The following is an 18,166-nucleotide window of genomic DNA, read 5'->3' on the forward strand; positions in this document are numbered from 1 at the left end:
TCCCCATGACTATTTTTAACTACCATTTGTACTTCTTAATCGCTTTTCCTTTTTTCATTTACCCTCCAAGACCCCTCCCATCTGGCAACCATCAAAAAATTCTCTGCATCGATGAGTTTGTTTCTGCTTAGTTTGAACAAAAGAAAGCCTTTTACTAAGCTTAGTGGATCATCAGATAAAATTATTATATAAATTGTTTTTAAAATCTAAGTGTACAAAATTAACTGCTTTAAGTACCAGTTAATTTTGGATACTAATTTTTCCAGTCTATTTTTAATTTCTAGAAACTTCCCCCGCCCCGCCTTGCACGACACTCAAATCTTATGAAGCACTAAATGGTTTTGTCTCAAGAAGGACTATGGGGACCTGAGACCTGAATCCCATGTCGGAGAACGTGTGCCTTAGCTTAGCTTTGTGAATTCCTTTTGAGTCTTACAAGAGCAGCTGACTTATCAGCTGCAACAACCTCACATGACCTTTGAGTAGCCTTGTATTTAAAAAATATGTATATTTGAACATCTTAACGTGAGAGGTTAAGTATCATTTTCATAAAAATATTGACTGTCTGGAATGATTGGAATAGGTCAGGCTCTGAACTAGCGTAACAAAAACCGTGAGTATTCTATTGACATTAGACAAATGCCTGAAAACATATTCATCTTGACATTTTGTTCGGTTCTACTTGGACCCTCTCTTGGACAATGTTAGTCTACAGTTCGAAAAACATGTTGCAAAAAATTCACAGTGACTCAAATAACTAAACATCTTCTCTTGCGTTTGTAAGACTTAACTAGAAATACGATTAAAGTCTTTGCAGAGAGTTGATTTGCACTCAAAAGGAGTACTGTCCTACTCTGCATTTTGGTAATACGCCTGCCATGAGCTAATGAGAAAGTAGAGGGCATGACCAGGTAACTCATTAATCATTGATCTGGGGAACAAATCCAACTGCTTTCTTGTCATCTCCTCTTGATTTTCTCAAAGACACCTTGGACACAATGTGTCCAAACTGAACTTGTGGTCTTGCCTCTCCCAGACCTGGCTCAATTTTAGTTGTCTCTCCCTCAGAAAATGATAGTTCTCTCTAGCCAGTTACACAGACCGGGAAGCTAGGAGTCATTCTTGATAACTAGCCTCTCCCTCAGATGCAGTCAGTAGCCAGTCTATCAGCCATTCCCGTGGCTTCGCCCTGCAAGTATCCTGAACAGATTTTCTCATCTCTACCTGTTCTGGGCCAGCTAAACCTAAGCACTGCTGTTCCTTCTACCTGGACCACTGCAACAGTCAGCTGGTCTCCCTCCTGCTCATTGCCCTTGCTGCGTGTAACCAGTGCGATCTTTTCTAAACGAAAGTCAAGTCATGTATCCTTCTTGCCAAAACCCCTCACTGACTTTCCATCATTCTTAGGCCTTACATGGCCCGGCATGACTTCCCGCTCTAGTCTCCGAGCAACCATGCTCCCTTCGCTCTCAGGACCCTGGCCTTTTAGTCAGGACGCTTCTCTGCACAGAGTCTCCGCACATGCTTGTCCCTCTTCCTAGATTGCTGTTCCCGTCTTCCTTTCACCTGGTTGATTATCATCTTTTAGATCTCACATTTTTTTTTCTCTTTCAGAAATCTGGGGCCAGGTGAAATAGGAAGTCTCTTTTGAGCTCTTACAGCATCTAATTTCTTCTTTGAGTCACTTGTTCCAGTCATGATTTTACCGTAAGCTCCTTGAGCATAAAATCTGTGTGCATTTACTCCTCAGTGATCGTCCAGCTCCTTGTCCAGTGCCTGGCACATGCTGAATGCTTCAGATGCTCATGAAACCCATACATGGGTAAGAAATCTTCTGTTACCACAATATGCTGAACTCGAAGTAAATGGCATATTGAAATAAAACAATCCGAACCAAATAGAGATTAGTAAAACTCCTAGATAAATTCTAATTTGATTGAAGAGGAGGAAACCAACATTATACTCTCAGACCATTTTGACAAGCAGTTGTCTGCACTTTTTCTGTAGCAAACACCAAGAGAGCAGATACATTGGTCACAGTCCCATCGACAATGATAACCACTCTGGAGGTGGCACAAATGTTTGTGCAGCCCCCCTGCCAGCTCTACCCCCACTGCCCTTCTCTCTCGTAGATTCGCTGTAGAATTCTACATTTGGCATATTCTGGTTTAGAAAACATTTGAAATTAACAGACCATATCAGAACTTGTAGAGCACAGTGAAAGCAGAACTCTTAGGTTTTGAGGGAATGAAATTAATGAGTATTACACCTGTTCTAGCCAGTGTGAAAGTTCATCCTTGCCAGAGGTATCATGCCATGCCATGCTGACTCACAGTCTTAGGAAGTAAGCAGTGATTCTGGAGCTGCATTAAAACTCGTATCTGACGACGAAGCCGATGCTCTTGAAATAATGTATGTGTTTGCTGTCAAAAAAGGAAAAAGAGAAAATCAACCACACTGTCACAACCACCATGTGAGATAGGTGCCATTTTAGTGCCCACTGTAGAGATGAAAATTCCGAGGTAGAGTGACCTTGTACAAGGTCACAGAGCTTGTAAGTGGTGGAGGTAGGATGTGGATATGGAGCCAGTGTGGGATTTAGAACCTGTATCCTCAGATGAGAAGCAATCTCTTGAAATACAGAAAAAATTTGAAGCTACTCAAATCATTGTTATTTTTAACACTAATTTTGAAACTCAAGACAATGTAACAAGACATAAATCAAAATGAATATTGGAAACAAATGGATGATCCTATCATATTTAAAATGAAAAAAATACCTTAAGTAAAAGATATTTAGAATAAAAAGTATTTCAACAGAGATAAAGAAAAAAATACATAAGATACAGCTAATAACGGTTTTTCAAATGCATTGATTCTGTTTTTATAGAGCGGTTTAAAAAATCTGTCATCTGTACTTTTCAGCATTTAAAATTTTTTGATGAGTTGTTACCATTTTTACAAAAAAACAATGGGAATATTTTTTTAATATTGGAAGTAGATATGCCAAGATGTAATCAGATGGTTAAATGAGTGATGCATGTGTTATTTAATTCTTTTTATTTTTAAAATTATAAAAATAATTTTAAAGTCTATCGAAATACTTATATGTAGACTTAGATAAATTGAGAAGTATTACAGGAACCTAGATTAGAATACTAAATATAGAGATATCACCTCATATCCATGTAGATTCATACATTAAGCTGCATCCCTATCAAAATCACAAAGAGATTCTTCATAAAGTTAAAAAAAAATCTTTAAAAATTACAATGTTATAGCAATATGAGAATATAAAGGTTGTGGAGCAGAACTTGCTTATGCTGTTTAATCTGTTAAATTAATTAATTAGTAGAGTTTTTCTTGCCGTGGCACTATAGGAGTCTGTGGCATAGTATAGCTTCATGTGGTCAGACAAGAAATACAAGTTCTGCGACAAAACACGTCATGTGAATTACAGAATCATTAAACTCCTCTATGTCAGTAACTGGGGATGGGAGGGGGAGGTCCCTGAACTATATGACGTTTCCTAATGTGCGTTGTGATCTCATAGAAAGTTGCTCTGTATAGTCACATGAAATGTAATACCGATTCTTGCTCGTAGTAGGGACGTCTGTTATGTGCACTTCAGCAGCTTTGTCTGGTAGTTTCGATCTCATTTGTTAATTTCAAATTTGTGAACCTCCTTCCTGATTATTTTGTCAGCCTCAGGTAGGAAGACTTGAGGTTTGTTAGAGTTCAGTAGCGAAGCGTTCATAGAAAGAAATGGCTCCTTACCCAGTACACACAGGCGTGGGGGCTGACAGATGGCCCCTCAAAAAAGTCCACATCCTAATTGCTGGAACCCATGAATATGTTACCTTACATGGTGAAGGAACTTTGCAATTGTGATTTCATTAAGGATCTTGAGCTGAGAAGATTATCCTGGATTATCCCAGTAGATCCAATATCATTGCAGGGGTCCTTAGAAGAGAAAGAGACAGGAGAATCAGAATCAGAAGATCAAGACAACAGAAGCAGAGCTCGGAGGGATGTGATTGCTGGCTTTGAAGATGGAAGGGGCCAGAAGCCAAGGGATGCAGCAGCCTCTAAAGACTGCAAAATGCAAGGAAGCAGATTCATCCCTAGAACTGTGTCCAGAAGGAACACAGTTCCACCTATATCTTGCTTTTTTTTTTTTCCCCCAGTGAGAGTCATTTTGGACTTCTAACTATTGTAAGAGAATCAGTCTGTGGTGGTTTAAGCCACTAACTTTATGGCAATTTGTTATAGCGGTCGTAGGAAATAAATACAAGCACGTGGAGTGTGAAACAGCTCCCTGTGGGTCTAGAGAACCAGAATAGTGTTGTTGGAAGTAATATTGCAATGTACCTGTGCTTATTTTCATTTTTGTTGAAACAATGCAAAATGTATTTGGTTTTTGGAAATAGGCACATAGTTACTGTAATTTCTTTAAGAAGTGAGGTCAACTGCTACTAGGTGTTCTCTCTCCAGTGAGGTGTATTCTATGGAAGAGCATCAAATTCTAATTTAAGAGAGATACAAAATATCGAGGAGCTGAAGGTCTGGGGTCAGAAGCATTCCTACTTTCCTTTATACAACAAGAACTTTCATTTATTCTTATTCTGACTGTGCTCTCAAAATTGCATAGATGTCATATGAATCGGGAGTGGGAAGCTATCCACGGGCATCGTTGGGTCAGTGCTAGGGGGCGGGGGGTGGGGGAGATGTGCAGAGGGAGCATTCACTGTGGCACTAGGAGGAATGTTCAGGAAGGATCCTCTGTGGGCTGTTTCATTCTGAGAATCCAGAGAACAGCTCTAGGTCAGAAACTGCTGTGCTTCCCTGGGTCCCTAAGGGAAAAGCCTTAGATGAAAGGCTGGATGCTCTAGTGGTTAATCACACCATCTCTCCATTCAGACCCCCTAGCATCGAAGCCTGGCCCCACTTCCTCTAGCTGTGTGAGCTTAAGCCAGTGAAGCAACCTCTCTGGGCTCAATTGTCCAGTGCAGTAAATGGGTACAAAAAGATTAACTTAAGGGATTGGTATGAAAATTAAAAGAAGAAATATGAAGCGTTTAGCACATAGTAATCACAGCATAAATGTTAAACTATTATTATAATTATTAGAATCTTAGGGAATATCAGACATTTAAAAGGGGAACCAATAGGCTCCTCTTTATTTCTTTAAAAAAAAAAATTTTTTTTTTTTTGCAATATTTTCCCTACTTCCTCTGTTACATAAATGAGCCAAAGTTGCCCTCTGTGTATTGGCTCCTAGATTGTTTATTTCTTCACCGAGGGCTGAAATGTGTTAGCTCAAAAGCTGACTGGTGCCAAAGTTAAAATTTTAAACATCCGATTGTTTTAAACAGAGCCCAAACAAGCAGATTTTTGTAGCCCTTAGAGCCTGCCTGCTTTGCATAGCCATGAAATCTTACCCCACATCTGCTGGCTGTAGATAAGATCCAGCCTTGTGGTTCCAAGGCCCCAAGCTGCTAAGGCCCCTTCGAGATCTTACTTGGAGGGGGTTCTCCTCCTAGCTGTGGGAGACATCACTGACGTCCCTCTTCCATTCCCCTCTCCCCTTTGTCCTCCTCCTCTTCTGAGTAACTACCTCTGTGTGCCATAGCCTCCTGACAAATGCCTACTGTAGTGTATATCCCCCACCCCCATGCAAATACGTCAGTGACCTAGTATGTCATTGCCACCTCAAGGGCATATCTTTTTCCTTGATTGACCCCTAAATCTCTTCGACCTCCTATATCCTCTTTTCCAACACCAACTTCCAATAAAGGAACATTCAAGCCTAATTTTGCTTCCCCTCTCCCCGGCCCATACTAAGCCGAAAAGAACCAAGGAGCAGAAAAGTAAATGTTATAGTTTTCCTTAGAATTGCCTAATTTGGGACATGAGGTGTTGGATATAGGAAGATTGTCAGGGATTCCAAATATCAAATGATTATATTTTTTCCATCACATCTTTAGAAAAACTATGCTAAGATTTAGGCTACATCTCTTGGTACTTTCTGAAATAAATTTACCAAATGAGAAAAATGATATTCAAATGTATACGCTTAAGCTTAGCAATTTATTAGAAAAGCTTTGCTTCTCCAGAGCCAATTAAGATGATGGTGAGACCCAAATGAACTGTTTTTTAGAAGGGAGAAAAAAAAATGTTTATATCAACCGTAATGAGTTGGATCTTTCAAAAAAGAAAATTTATGGTTCAATTATTTTACCTTTGGAACTGTCTGCTTCTTAAATCAGAAAAATAAAATACTTCTGTGGTCTGATAATTAAAAAAAAAAATGGGCAAATACACTTTTTTTTAAAGTACTTTATCTCTAACAAGATGACTCTCCCCAAAGTTCTTGTCTTACTGATCTTAAATTTGAGAAGATTGTTTTTCTGTGGCATCTATCATTCTTGTAGTGTTCTGAACGAATTAAATCAGACAGGACAAGAAAAATGGAGATGATCTCATCCATTCCTTTGCCTCCATGTTGCCCTGCCATTAGTACAATATTATGAGAAGATGAACTTCTTTTGAAGACATGTTAGAAAAAAAATGTCCGTGACCTCATTTGACATATCTGAAATTGATCTCCAAAACTTCTTGGTGGTTGCTGTTTAATTTTATATCTTTGTCACCAACACCTTTTCATGGTCCGTCACTCCCCTTCCCCTTTGCCCTCACTTCCCTCCTCACTCTGTTCAGGTCGCGATATCCGTGAATACGTTCTCGGCTCTCTGCTTCTCTTTGCCTCTGTCCAGTATTCCTAGGAAATCCCAAGCCAGACTAAATCAATCATCGACTCTGCCTTTGAACTTGAAAAGATGAACGTGGTGTGGGAAAATACCACCAACTATGGGAACTGTTTTTCTTTCAGTTCATGACCACAAAGGTCAACCTGCCCTCAGTACTGCCTATGCATCCTATTTCTCTGGTCATTCTGCTCGATCATCCTGAGATGACTCTTGCATGCCTTCTCCCTTGTCCTCAACCCCCAGACACGTTCTCCCTTCGTCTCTTCTTCAGTTAATAACCTTTCTTCTAATTCCGAGAACATAGCAACTCTTCAAAAAGACCTTCCTACTGCTACAATGACTGTTAAAGCTACCCATATCTTCTGCCCTCCTTCCTGTCAGAGTGGGCGAACCACCTGAGAGTCCATCGCAACCACTTCGCTTGTACATGGTGCTCCATTCCCTTTGACCCAACCAAGGACTTTGCTCCTACAATTATCCATAGTGTCTTTTAAAGCATCATCCATCCCCCTCCGCTCCGCCCCCCATCTTTCCTGTAATACTTTCCGTTCAAGGAAAATGCCTTATTCTCACACCTTATTGTGGCTTTATTTTTTCTCCTCCTCTTTGCTAGACAAAATCTTGGAAAAACTCTCTACTCTTTGTATCAAGTTTCCCTCCCTCATTGGACCAAACTTATTTTAATCAGACTTTGGACCTACTCCCTCCATGGAATCTACTGTAGTCACATGTATCAGTGGCCTCCACCTGACCAGATCTGATGACCAGTTCTCTGGGCACATCGGACTTGACCTCACGCTGGTGTTGGAAAGAGCAAATCACTTCCTCTTCCTGCGAGATATCACACTCTCCTAGTTTTCTCCCTCCCTCCAAATGGTGAGATGCCCAGGAATCAGTTTCCAAAACTCTTCTCTATCCATATTTCTCTAGGGAATTTCACTGAAGCTCATGGTTTAAAGACTATATGCTGGAATCACATACTAAAATGCCTTCTTCACATCTCCCTGTTGGTATCCTACTCTCAAAATTAATACCTCCCCGCCAAAAAGTATTTTTTTGTTCTCTCCTCTAAGCTGACTCCTCCTTAAGTGTACCTCTTCAGTAAGTGGAACTATAATTCACAAAGTTGTTCAGCCCTCGTCTGTCCCCTGCCCAAACTGGGATCATTTCTGACTTTCTCTCTTTCCAACACCAACTCCCTCTATAGGTCAATTCTGTCACCTCTGACTTTAAAATATATCCAGAATCCTACTGCTTCTCAAGATTTCCTCCCTCTGATGCCTTAGTATCAGGCCTAGTTTCTCTCACCTGAACTATTGCAGTCGTCTCAGAAATGATCTCTCTGCATCCATCTTAGTTTCTCGTGGTCTCTCTAGCAGACAGAATGCCCCTTTGAAGATGTAAATCAAATCATGTGTTCTTTTGAAAGCCCCCCAAGGGCTGGCTTTTCTTTACAACTGGAATAAAATCCAGTCCTTACGGTGACCTAAAAACCCTAAATGATGAAACCACTGGCCACTCACCAGTTCCAGCCACAGGCACCTTCTTCCTGCTATTCCCATGGGCCAGGTATGTTCCCTCTCAGAGCATTTGCCTGGATTTTTATTTCCCCAGAGAGTCACTTATTTCACTTCCTCACTTTATTCTATTCAAAGATCATCTTTCTGAAAGGCTTTCCCTGACCAACTTATGTAAAATAGAAACACCCCTTCCTGTCTGTCATTCTTAATCCCCTTTGCTCCATGCAGAAAACGCACATGTGGACACTTTTAAATATTAATTATTTAATATGAACTAATAATGATAATTTAATAATTAAAATTTAATATGTGCTTTTGTTTCCATTGTCTGCCTAGTGCCATGATGTAGAGATTCTGAATTGTTCACTGTTGTGTCTTCAGTGTCTAAAACTAGGCCTGATACATAGAAGGCACTCAAGAAATAGTTGTTGAATGAATGAAAAATTTAAGCAGCTAAGTCTTAGCTTAGGTCAGCGACCTCAATTTAGTCTTTCTCCAAGGCCTTCAACATCAGTTTTGCATTTCTTCCCTAATCTATCTCCAGGTTTTTAATATTTTTTACTTGGTTAGTAATTCAGCATTAGACAGATGTCTAACCAATTGTCTTAATGGATATAGTTTTTCCTATACTTTTTATGTACTAACATATTAAATTTTAGGCTTTTTAAATATTCTCTATTACCCATTCATTTTTGCCTATTCTCTGTTTTTTAATAAAACACCATTCTTTCTCTTCTTTGATTTTTTTTTTTGTATTTATTTTCTTAAATGGGATATTTATCTCACTAAATTTGTTTTGTATATTATTCTTAATGTCTAGACTTTGGCCTGGTGTTTGCAACTTCAAGAATTATTGAAGGGTATTTATTCATCTATTTATTTAACGAAACAACCAATATTGAAACCCTATTAAGCATGATACTAACAGCATATTTTGGAAAAGATCCAGAAAGAGTAAAAATATCAGTTTGTTCTCAGATTTGAGATTAGTAGAAAACAGAAAGTTTGGAATGGGGGAGAATATTTTCATGGAAGTCTCAATAGATTCTTAACAGAATCTATACAAAATTTGGCTCTAAACGATATTTTCTTCCTTTGTCTTTAAATGGAAATTGTGGAAGTATATGAAGTCTAAAGTCTTTCTCAAGTGTTTATATACAAGGTCTTTGCTACCTTCCTCAGTCCCCACCGAGGGCAGTTTTCATCTCTTGTTGGCTGACGTCCACCAGAGTGCCCCATACACAGGAGATAGCCAGTAATCTTCAAGAATTGAATGGAGCCTATTAAAGCAATTCTTTCATCATCTAAATTAATGAATCTGAAAACACTCAACTTCCAATCAAGAAGAAAAAAAGAATAATACATGCTTTCCTCTGCAGATAAGATAAACTACAAAAGCACATTATGCAATATAAAATGTAAAATGAAAACAAAGCGATATCAATACTGAATATAGTAGTCTCTTGTTTAGATGATTTACTAAGTGATTTCCAGCATCTATTCTAATGTGGATTTAGTAATTTTTGATATAGTTCTATGTCTCCTAAAATGCATACAAAGAAACACTTTGCTGTCCTTTTCACCTCCTCTTCATGTCTGAGCTTCCAAAAACAGTCTTAAAGAAATGTGAAGCTTGGACAGTTTAATAACATGCCACAGGGCAATTCGTGTTTGACTACTTTAACACATCTTTTCTAACTAGTCTCTCAAGCCAGTCTGCTCACCTTCAGTTTTATCTCATATTTTTTTTTTCTGTCCATTCTAAATGTGGAGAGTTGTTTAGCAATGATGATGAAATAGTCTTTTACTCTTAGACAAACTAAAGATTTAAGATTTAAAATATCCAGATACTCATGACCCACGTGGGAACTTTAATGTAGAACCAAATTGTTTTTGAACTACACAGCATTTATTTTGGCTTCCTCTGTTTCTGTTTCCCATCTTTGCTATTTTAAGCTCTCATCCAAAGACCCAATACCATAAAGACTTAAGGTCCAACTCCCTCCCAGCCGTATTCTTATTCCCAAAGTGTCCATTCACTGAAGCTACTACCTACCTCCTCTTCTTCCCATTCTCTGCAATGTCTCCATGGTAATTAAGTATTTGGAAGAAAAGCCATTTGTTTTAACAAGTGTAAAACCAAGGCGGGTTGGCCTTAAGTGTTCTTATCTTCCATTGTATTTCCAGCTTGATTATTGGTAAATCAGATAAATCTCTGTTGAACTAGCCGCATAAAATCGGTCTTAAGGTCATTGTAATTTAATATTTATAAGATGCTCATCGATTAGAAACAGTATCAGTGTATTTGTTTGAAGGACACAGCGTCTATCACTGTCTAAAACACTGGAGCCCTGGACCATATTAGACAGCACCTGACCAGCAGTTCTTCAAACATTTAGGAGGATTATCTTCTGAAACCATATTCAACAGATGCATTTTTAGCACATTTTCTCTATTTTTTTTTCCGTACTAATTAATGTCAACTCTTATGAAGCCAGTTTTGTTAAATTGCATGTTCTTGGAAAATAAACATTTCATTTTGGTAAAATAAACATTAAAAACAACAACAACAGAACTCTAGAGGCCTCGTGTTTGGGAGCAAGAGCTTTAGAGTTCAAGAGATCTGGGTTCAAATCCTATTTCTGACTTGGCCGAGTTGCTAAACTCTCGAGTCTGTTTCCTTGTTTGTAACCCAGGGATAAATAATAACAGTACCGTCTTAGTAGCTGGTCTGAAGATTAAAGGAAAAGTGCTTCCTCAGTGCCTGCATCAGTAAACGCTGGCTCTTTTCATGATTGTTGTTGTTTTTATTACTTGTGGGTCAAGCCAAACCTTTAAGGAACTGGGTGTCTTGTCTCGGCAGTTCTCTCTTCACTCACTCCCCCCGGATTGTTTTACTGAATGCCGCTGTGGTGTGAAACTCAGCTTCCAGGAAGGTCAGTCTCAGAAGCTGCTCTTGAAAAACCATTGTGGCATTTACTGTAAGAATGTCATTTCGGCAGGAGTGTTCATCGCTTTACACAATGTTCCTTTTTGTGGGAACCTCCAGGAGAATTCAGTGTCTGGTGTTCGTTCTTCTCAGCATTGGGTTTATTTTAAGCTTGTGGACAGTAAATTATCTAAGTGGCCGAGTTTCTCTTTTTGAGTTGGCTGCTAGAAAGCTTAGCGCCAAATCTATGGCTCATTTGTAGGAAGTGCATCAGTTATTAGGGATGTGTTTCAATCCTCATTTCTGCCTCCATTTTATGTCCCCATCTTTACTTTTTTTCTTTTGATATCTTTTTTTATTTCATGCTATTTAAAATTTTAAAATTTATTCTTATAAATTGCCTTAAATTACTTCTGAAACAAGATGAGAGGAATAGATAAATATAGATAAAATAAGGTTTCAAATAATTGTGCAAGTGACTTATAGCTTCTATATGTAAGAGATGTTTAGTTTTTCTAAGAAGATACTTGTTATGTAAAATGGATTTTCTGATTAGGAGAATTTCAGACTTTGCAAGAAAGAGAAAGGAAGTTCAATGGTGGGAATGTTTTGTATAAAGATAAGGGTGATTTGGGACCCGATAGGAGAACCCCTGGAAGACTGACTGTGGCTCAGGATGGACCAAGTGACTGTTGTACGATTGGATTCGTTAATCAACTAACCATTGTGTACCCCAGGGTCAACTTATAAAAATAATTTTTACCTTTCATAGAGAGCACAGGAAGACCACAGACCCAGAAGTCAACTCTTGGGTAGAAAAACTGGCTCAGCCACTTCCCTGGGCAATTTTCTTAACTTCTTTGTGCCCGATATCTTTGTTTATAAAATGAAGATAAAAGCAGTACTTACTTCATAGGGGTCTCAGGAAAATCGAAGGGTAGTCTGTATGAACTGTTAGTGCAGGTTAGCTGTCATTCTTTACGTTTCGACTTGAGCCCACGAATTTTAAAAAGGAGGCCAATTGTCAATTTCGCAAATGAATTACATACCAGGGTTACTCAGATAGTGGTGGGATTGATCCCGATGGCAATCTTTATGGCAAGAATTTTAATAGAAAATATATATGTGGTTTATACGTATGTCACGGAATTCTAAAATCTATGGGGAACGTTTCATGGCAACTTGAGACAAAAATGTGTGTTTTCTCTTTCTCGGTCTTTCCCAACAAACAGGAAATCGAAATAGCCACTGTAAAGTATTTTATCCTGTTATCGTCATAGATTTGTTAGTGAAATGTCACGCGACGGACAGTGTGCCTTGCCTTTTCTCACCCAGGGGGTCAGTGTTTTCATTCATGCATACAATGTTGCATTTCCTTATAGCGATAATGAACTGATCAGATGTAGCCTCTGAAAGACTAGGGTGGCGTGAAAAAAATAGTGTAACCACGAATGTTCTTGGCTGTTCACTCTCTTTCCTTATCCTCCACCTCCTATGATAAAGAGCATTTGCCTTTACTTATTCAGTATTCTTCTGTCAGCACCTAATAATGTCTTCTCATTGCCAATCCCACTGTAATATAAAACCTTAAGTTTGGTGGAGGATGCGGCGCAGGGGGCGGAGCGGGGGACATACAATAAAAGAGGAAGAGTTTTATTTGCTGGCCCTCCATGTTCAAAATCTGAGTATTGGGTGAAATGAGGAAAATAGAAGATTAAAAAAAAAAAAAAAAGTGCAGAAATTAAGCAAAGCTACCAACTGGGGGTTGTAGGTTTAGGGAGAGTGATTCCAGAAGCTGAGTGCTTGACAGAGGGGTTTTTTGATGTTTTTGTGTTGGAAGGTGAGGGCTGGCCACCGGTAGCTGTAGGGTAGGAGAGAATGGGGAGGGAAGAAGGGCCTTTTGCTTAGAGTTTCAGTGGGTTATAGGATTCTCCCTTGTGTTCTGTGAACCTGCGATCAAAGATGGGTTTGATTTTCAATTACTTCTTGTAGTTGGGTTGCATTTCTTTCAATACGAACGACTGGCCTGTAACCTGGAATTTATTAGGGTTTCATAGTTTTCTTTCCATTTTGAATGTGGCATGTGTGATCTAACTAACTCTATAGCTCAAAATATGTTTTAAACTCATCATTTAATTCTAGTACACATTTCATGATTATTACTCATTTTGAAAGTATGACTTCTCTCCCCATGACACTGCATGTAGTTATTTTATTTCTGCTGTGATCTGTGTGTATATATGGCGAAATGCCTGGTCGTGTCTGGAAAAAAAAAAAAAAAAGAGAATGCAGACACCTTGGTGAGAAATACAAGACGGAAAAAGAGAGGTTTTTAACCTGTAGAAGCTGGAACAAAATAGAGCAGTGTTTTGGTGGCTAAAGAAATAGAGTTTGACAGTAGGTAAAAGGGGCCAGATAGAAATTATGTTCAAGATTCTAAGGAGAAAAATGAAGACTGAGCAGGAAGAGAAGCGAACTGGAACTGCTGTGAAAATTAAGATTCATCGTGGATTGTGCTACATGAGACTGGACTCCACTCACGGATGGGAACATCCAGAACGAAGAGCATTTAGGAAATTACGTCTTTTACGTTGGGTTTCTTTTTCTGTTTTCTGTACTTGCACTTATCTATTTTTATTTCCTAAATATCTCACCAATTCATCCACTTCTCTTACCTTCTACTTCCACCACCTTAGTACAAGATACGGTCATCTTTTACTTGGATAATTACAACAGCTTCTTAGCTGGTCCCCCTACTTCCTCTCTGGCCATCTTCCTGTCTAGCTTCAGCTCCACGACCAAAGTTTGCTTTGAATGAATGACACTCGATAGCTCTAGATACAAATTTGGTCATGCCTCTCAGCTGTGTGAATGGACTCCCGCTGCTCTGAGTATAAAGCTAAAAATCCACAATGGGCTCCTTCCAATCTGGCTGGCTGTCACCTGCCTTTCTGTCCTCATCTCGTCCCACTCTCCCTCTGCCTTTATCCTCCAGCTGTTTAAACACAGCATCGTCCCTTCTGCCACAAAGGCCTTCGTAAATAACGTTCTTTCCATCTGGAATGGCTGCTATGTTCCCGCTCCCTGCCTCTTCTCCCCTATGTTTGCTTAAGGTCTTCCCACCCTTTAGGCCTTAGCTCAATAGCGCTTCTGCAGGAAAGCCTTTCCTGACCCCTCTAATTCTAGAAGATGTCTGTCTGCTATGTAGTTTCATAGTAATCTGTACTTTCTTTCAAAGAAATTACCGATTCATAGTTGCATGTTTGTGTGATGATTTGATTCGACTCGTCTTTTCCCCATGGATTTTAACCCCCTTCAGTTGAGGACCGTGGTTATTTTACTTATCCTTCCATCCCTGGGGCCTGGCAGACACACACACGTGGTGGGAAGCACTCCATGGATATTATTGACTGAATGGATAAATACAGACGTTTGGTCCTTTTTTGGTTTGTTTTTGCTGAAGTTAGTGGCGAAGGTTTGGTGCACTTAATACTAGGCTTTGAAAGGTCACTGTTGTAATAACATGCTTTGAAGGAAGAATGCCCTGAGTCTGTGGACTGGCGTATCCACGAGGGAGGGACACTTGTTTCCTGAAACCAGAGCCAGAGAAATAGCCATGAGGCCCTTGAGTGCTTGAGACATAAGCGCTCAAGCAGAGTTGGCCCTGACAAGAAACCTTTGGTTCTGCTACAGAAGGCTTCTCTAGATCTGGTCTTATTCTTTGTTATCAGAGTTTTCTTCTCAAAATTAGCACTTCAAAAAGATATTTGCACACTGAGGTTCATAACAGCATTATTCACAGTGGCCAGGACATGGAAGCAACTAGAGTGTCCTACGATAGATAATTGGCTAAAGAAGCTGTGGGACATATATACGGTGGAATATTACTCAGCCATAAGAAGAGATGAAATACTGCCATTCGCGACAACATGGATGGACCTCGAGATAATCCTGCTAAGCGAAATAAGCCAGACAGAAAAAGTTGAAAATCACATGAAATCATTTATATGTGGGAGGGATATAAACCTAAAGGCAACAAATGAGCAGGACAAACAAACAGAGACTCATGGACATGGACTATAGACTAGTAGTTACCAGAAGGTGGGTGGGGTGGAAATGGGGAGGTAGGTAGGGGAAAAAAATTTAAATAATTTCTTTAATTAAAAAAATTAATTAAAAAAAAGTAGTACTTCATCCAGTGCTTAACAGCCGTTGTGTACTTTATCTCTCCCAACCAACTGTGATGTAGAAAGGGAGCAGTAAATCAACATTAATTCTCATGCTTTATAGAGACTGCTCCGAAATCTCTTAGACTTTAACAATTCTCGGCATTGACCTCTTAGACATTTATCTACAATTATATTGAATCTGCTACTTTGTCGTCCTACATCTCGTTGTCACTTTTTAATAGTTTAGTTTTAATATATCTCACATTACAACAAAATAGTGAATTTAACAATTCATTAGGTTTGTGATTTAGCTGCATGAACCAAACAGCTAGTTTTATTGATTTGATTTGATTTTGTAGTAGACAGTTATTGCTGCCAACTACGAAAGTTCAGAAGCTTCAGATTCCTCACGGATATAGAACTATTGACTTTTTTTTTTTTTAGACCAAATAGTCTTGAGATTTTTTTTCCCCTCTACCTTAATAAAACAACAGATAGTTTCACATTGAATGGCTCTGATAATTCTGTACATCCTACAAGATGAAATCTTTGCTGTGGTTTTCAGGATACTTCATAGTCTAGTCCCAGCCCGTGCCCCTGACCCTAAACTCTCTTCCCTTGTTCTCTCTCCCATACCCTCACCTCCTGCCCCATCTTCTATTCTATGAATTAATCATTCATTCCACAAACGCTTTAAGGTACTTTTAAAAATACAGGTTTGGCTTCTATACTGAGGGCAAAGTAAAAGAGCAGACAGTAAGGAGTTTGTCTCTTTCACATTACAGTCCTCATGTAAGCAGCACAGGGCCGACCCTGGCAGCTCCACAGGCCTGCGGAGTCAGACTCCTTCTGCCTGTTGCTCTGTTCTCCCGAGCGTACGGCTTCCTTTGACTTAATTGGCGGTTCCAGCTTGAAGCAGTGCGTCTACAGTCAGGCCAGCAGGAAAGGGAGAGAGGGAAGGAGAGGGAAACGTGACTGAGATGTTGGCACATGTCATTTCTGCTCCAATCTCGTTGAAGAGAATAGAGTCACATGGCCGTACCAAGCTGCAAGGGAGGCTCGGCTATGTGCCCAGCAGTCGCATGTCCATTTCTGCTCCTGTAGGGGAAGTAAAAAATGGCTAATGAGGGGACAACTGTGAATCTTTGTCATACCTACTATGTGTATGTTACTGTACTAGCTGCTGTGGACACAGAGATAAATAAGGACTGGATTTGGGGGAGAACTCAGTTTAGTTCGAGGGACTTTGGGTATATCCCTGTCCTCTCAATATATGATAAATATTTAATCTATGCACATTCTCCTAGTACGGTCTCTATAAGCAGAATTTATTCTGTATATGTCCCATGTATAATCTGCATATGAGATTTTGTGTGTGCTACATGATTGCCTGGGAGACCCCCTGCCCCCATTTCCCACTCGATGCAGTTCTACCCACTCTGTAAAGGCCAGCCCAAGACTTCCCACGTTTGGGAAGCTTTTAGCGTCTTGTCCAGGCATAGGTAAGAGTTACGTCAGCGGTGGTCTCATAGCACTTAAACACCGTGGTCTTTTCCTCTGCTTCGTTATAAATGCCTCGAGACGCATGTGGCCCATATTCATTCACTTCCCGTCCCCAGCACCTAGCACTGTGCTGAGCAGACAGAAGGTCGATAAGTTCAGTGAATTACAAACCATATTTGGAATCATAGAAGCGATCGTGTTCTCCAGTGTGTTCACTGTATTCTAACTTTGAGTTAATTTTTATTTTATTTTATTTTTAAATTCAGTTATTCTAGTAAATATGTCCTGGTTGATATCAATGAAGGGTCCTTAAGAAAAAGTCGAATTCAAATTTTATGTTCTCATATTATTTACTGTATTTCTCACTAAAATTTCTTTTAAAAACCAAATCGAAATCCTACCTACTAAAAATATGTCTTGCACGGTCCAGAAAATGTTGAGTATTTTTCTAGGACTTCCTTCAAAAGGCAATTTGCAATGTGATTCAGATATTTTTTTTACCTTAGGTTTGTGATATAATCACAAATGTAACCTTATTGTCCACCTATCGTCTATCTATGTTTGCCTTTTGGACCTTCAAATACATAGAAGATTAATTAGTAATGTGATAAAGCCATAGGAAATTCACCGCCTATTTAAATTATATAAATTACTAGTTGTTAGTAATATGGTTGCTTATGTTACATATAGACAAAACACTTTATCATCTAGGGCCTCAGCTACTTTATTAGTCAGATAAGTAAGAACATTGAACTAAGGCAGGAGCTTTCCTTTTTCAGCTTTAATAGCCTCTTAGACTATTAATAATATAGAGTTGTTACTTTAAATCATGGAGTTTAAAGAAATGTTGGTAGCGTTGATAAGCTTACACTTTCTGTGGGCCTAAGGAGTGACTTGGACATTGGGTCAGATGTAAGTCTATATGAATCGTTGCTTATTAGAATGGTTGATACCATACAAATTAATAGTTTTCTCCCCAAATGGCTTAATAATTCATCTTTTCAGGTGTGATATGTACAAAACCCTTTAGGAAGAATGTTATGATCAGCTCAATCTCTGCAAACTGTGTCTTTAGAGAAGGATATAAATTATAGGTTACAAAGACTATTCATTTGTAAGATCTCGTGCTTGGAAGGCAGCCTTATTTAGTTTCTTGTATCTAAATCATAGGTGATATATTACCTAATTAGTTAATTAGCTCTGACTCTGATCAGATTTGCTTGCCGGAGTTATGTTTATTTAATGTGCTTTAATGTAGGAAACGAATATTTGGCA

General features: G+C 39.1%; 1 protein-coding gene across 7 annotated transcripts in view; it reads left to right on the forward strand.

Moving 5' to 3' along the window:
- Positions 1-18,166, forward strand: part of CACNB2 (calcium voltage-gated channel auxiliary subunit beta 2) — a 312,930-nt gene that overhangs the window by 79,149 nt on the left and 215,615 nt on the right. The gene's annotated exons all lie outside the window — the stretch shown is intronic.

The sequence above is a fragment of the Pteropus alecto genome, unplaced genomic scaffold (genome assembly GCF_000325575.1).
Source record: "Pteropus alecto unplaced genomic scaffold, ASM32557v1 scaffold11, whole genome shotgun sequence".
Classification (NCBI taxonomy): domain Eukaryota; kingdom Metazoa; phylum Chordata; class Mammalia; order Chiroptera; family Pteropodidae; genus Pteropus; species Pteropus alecto.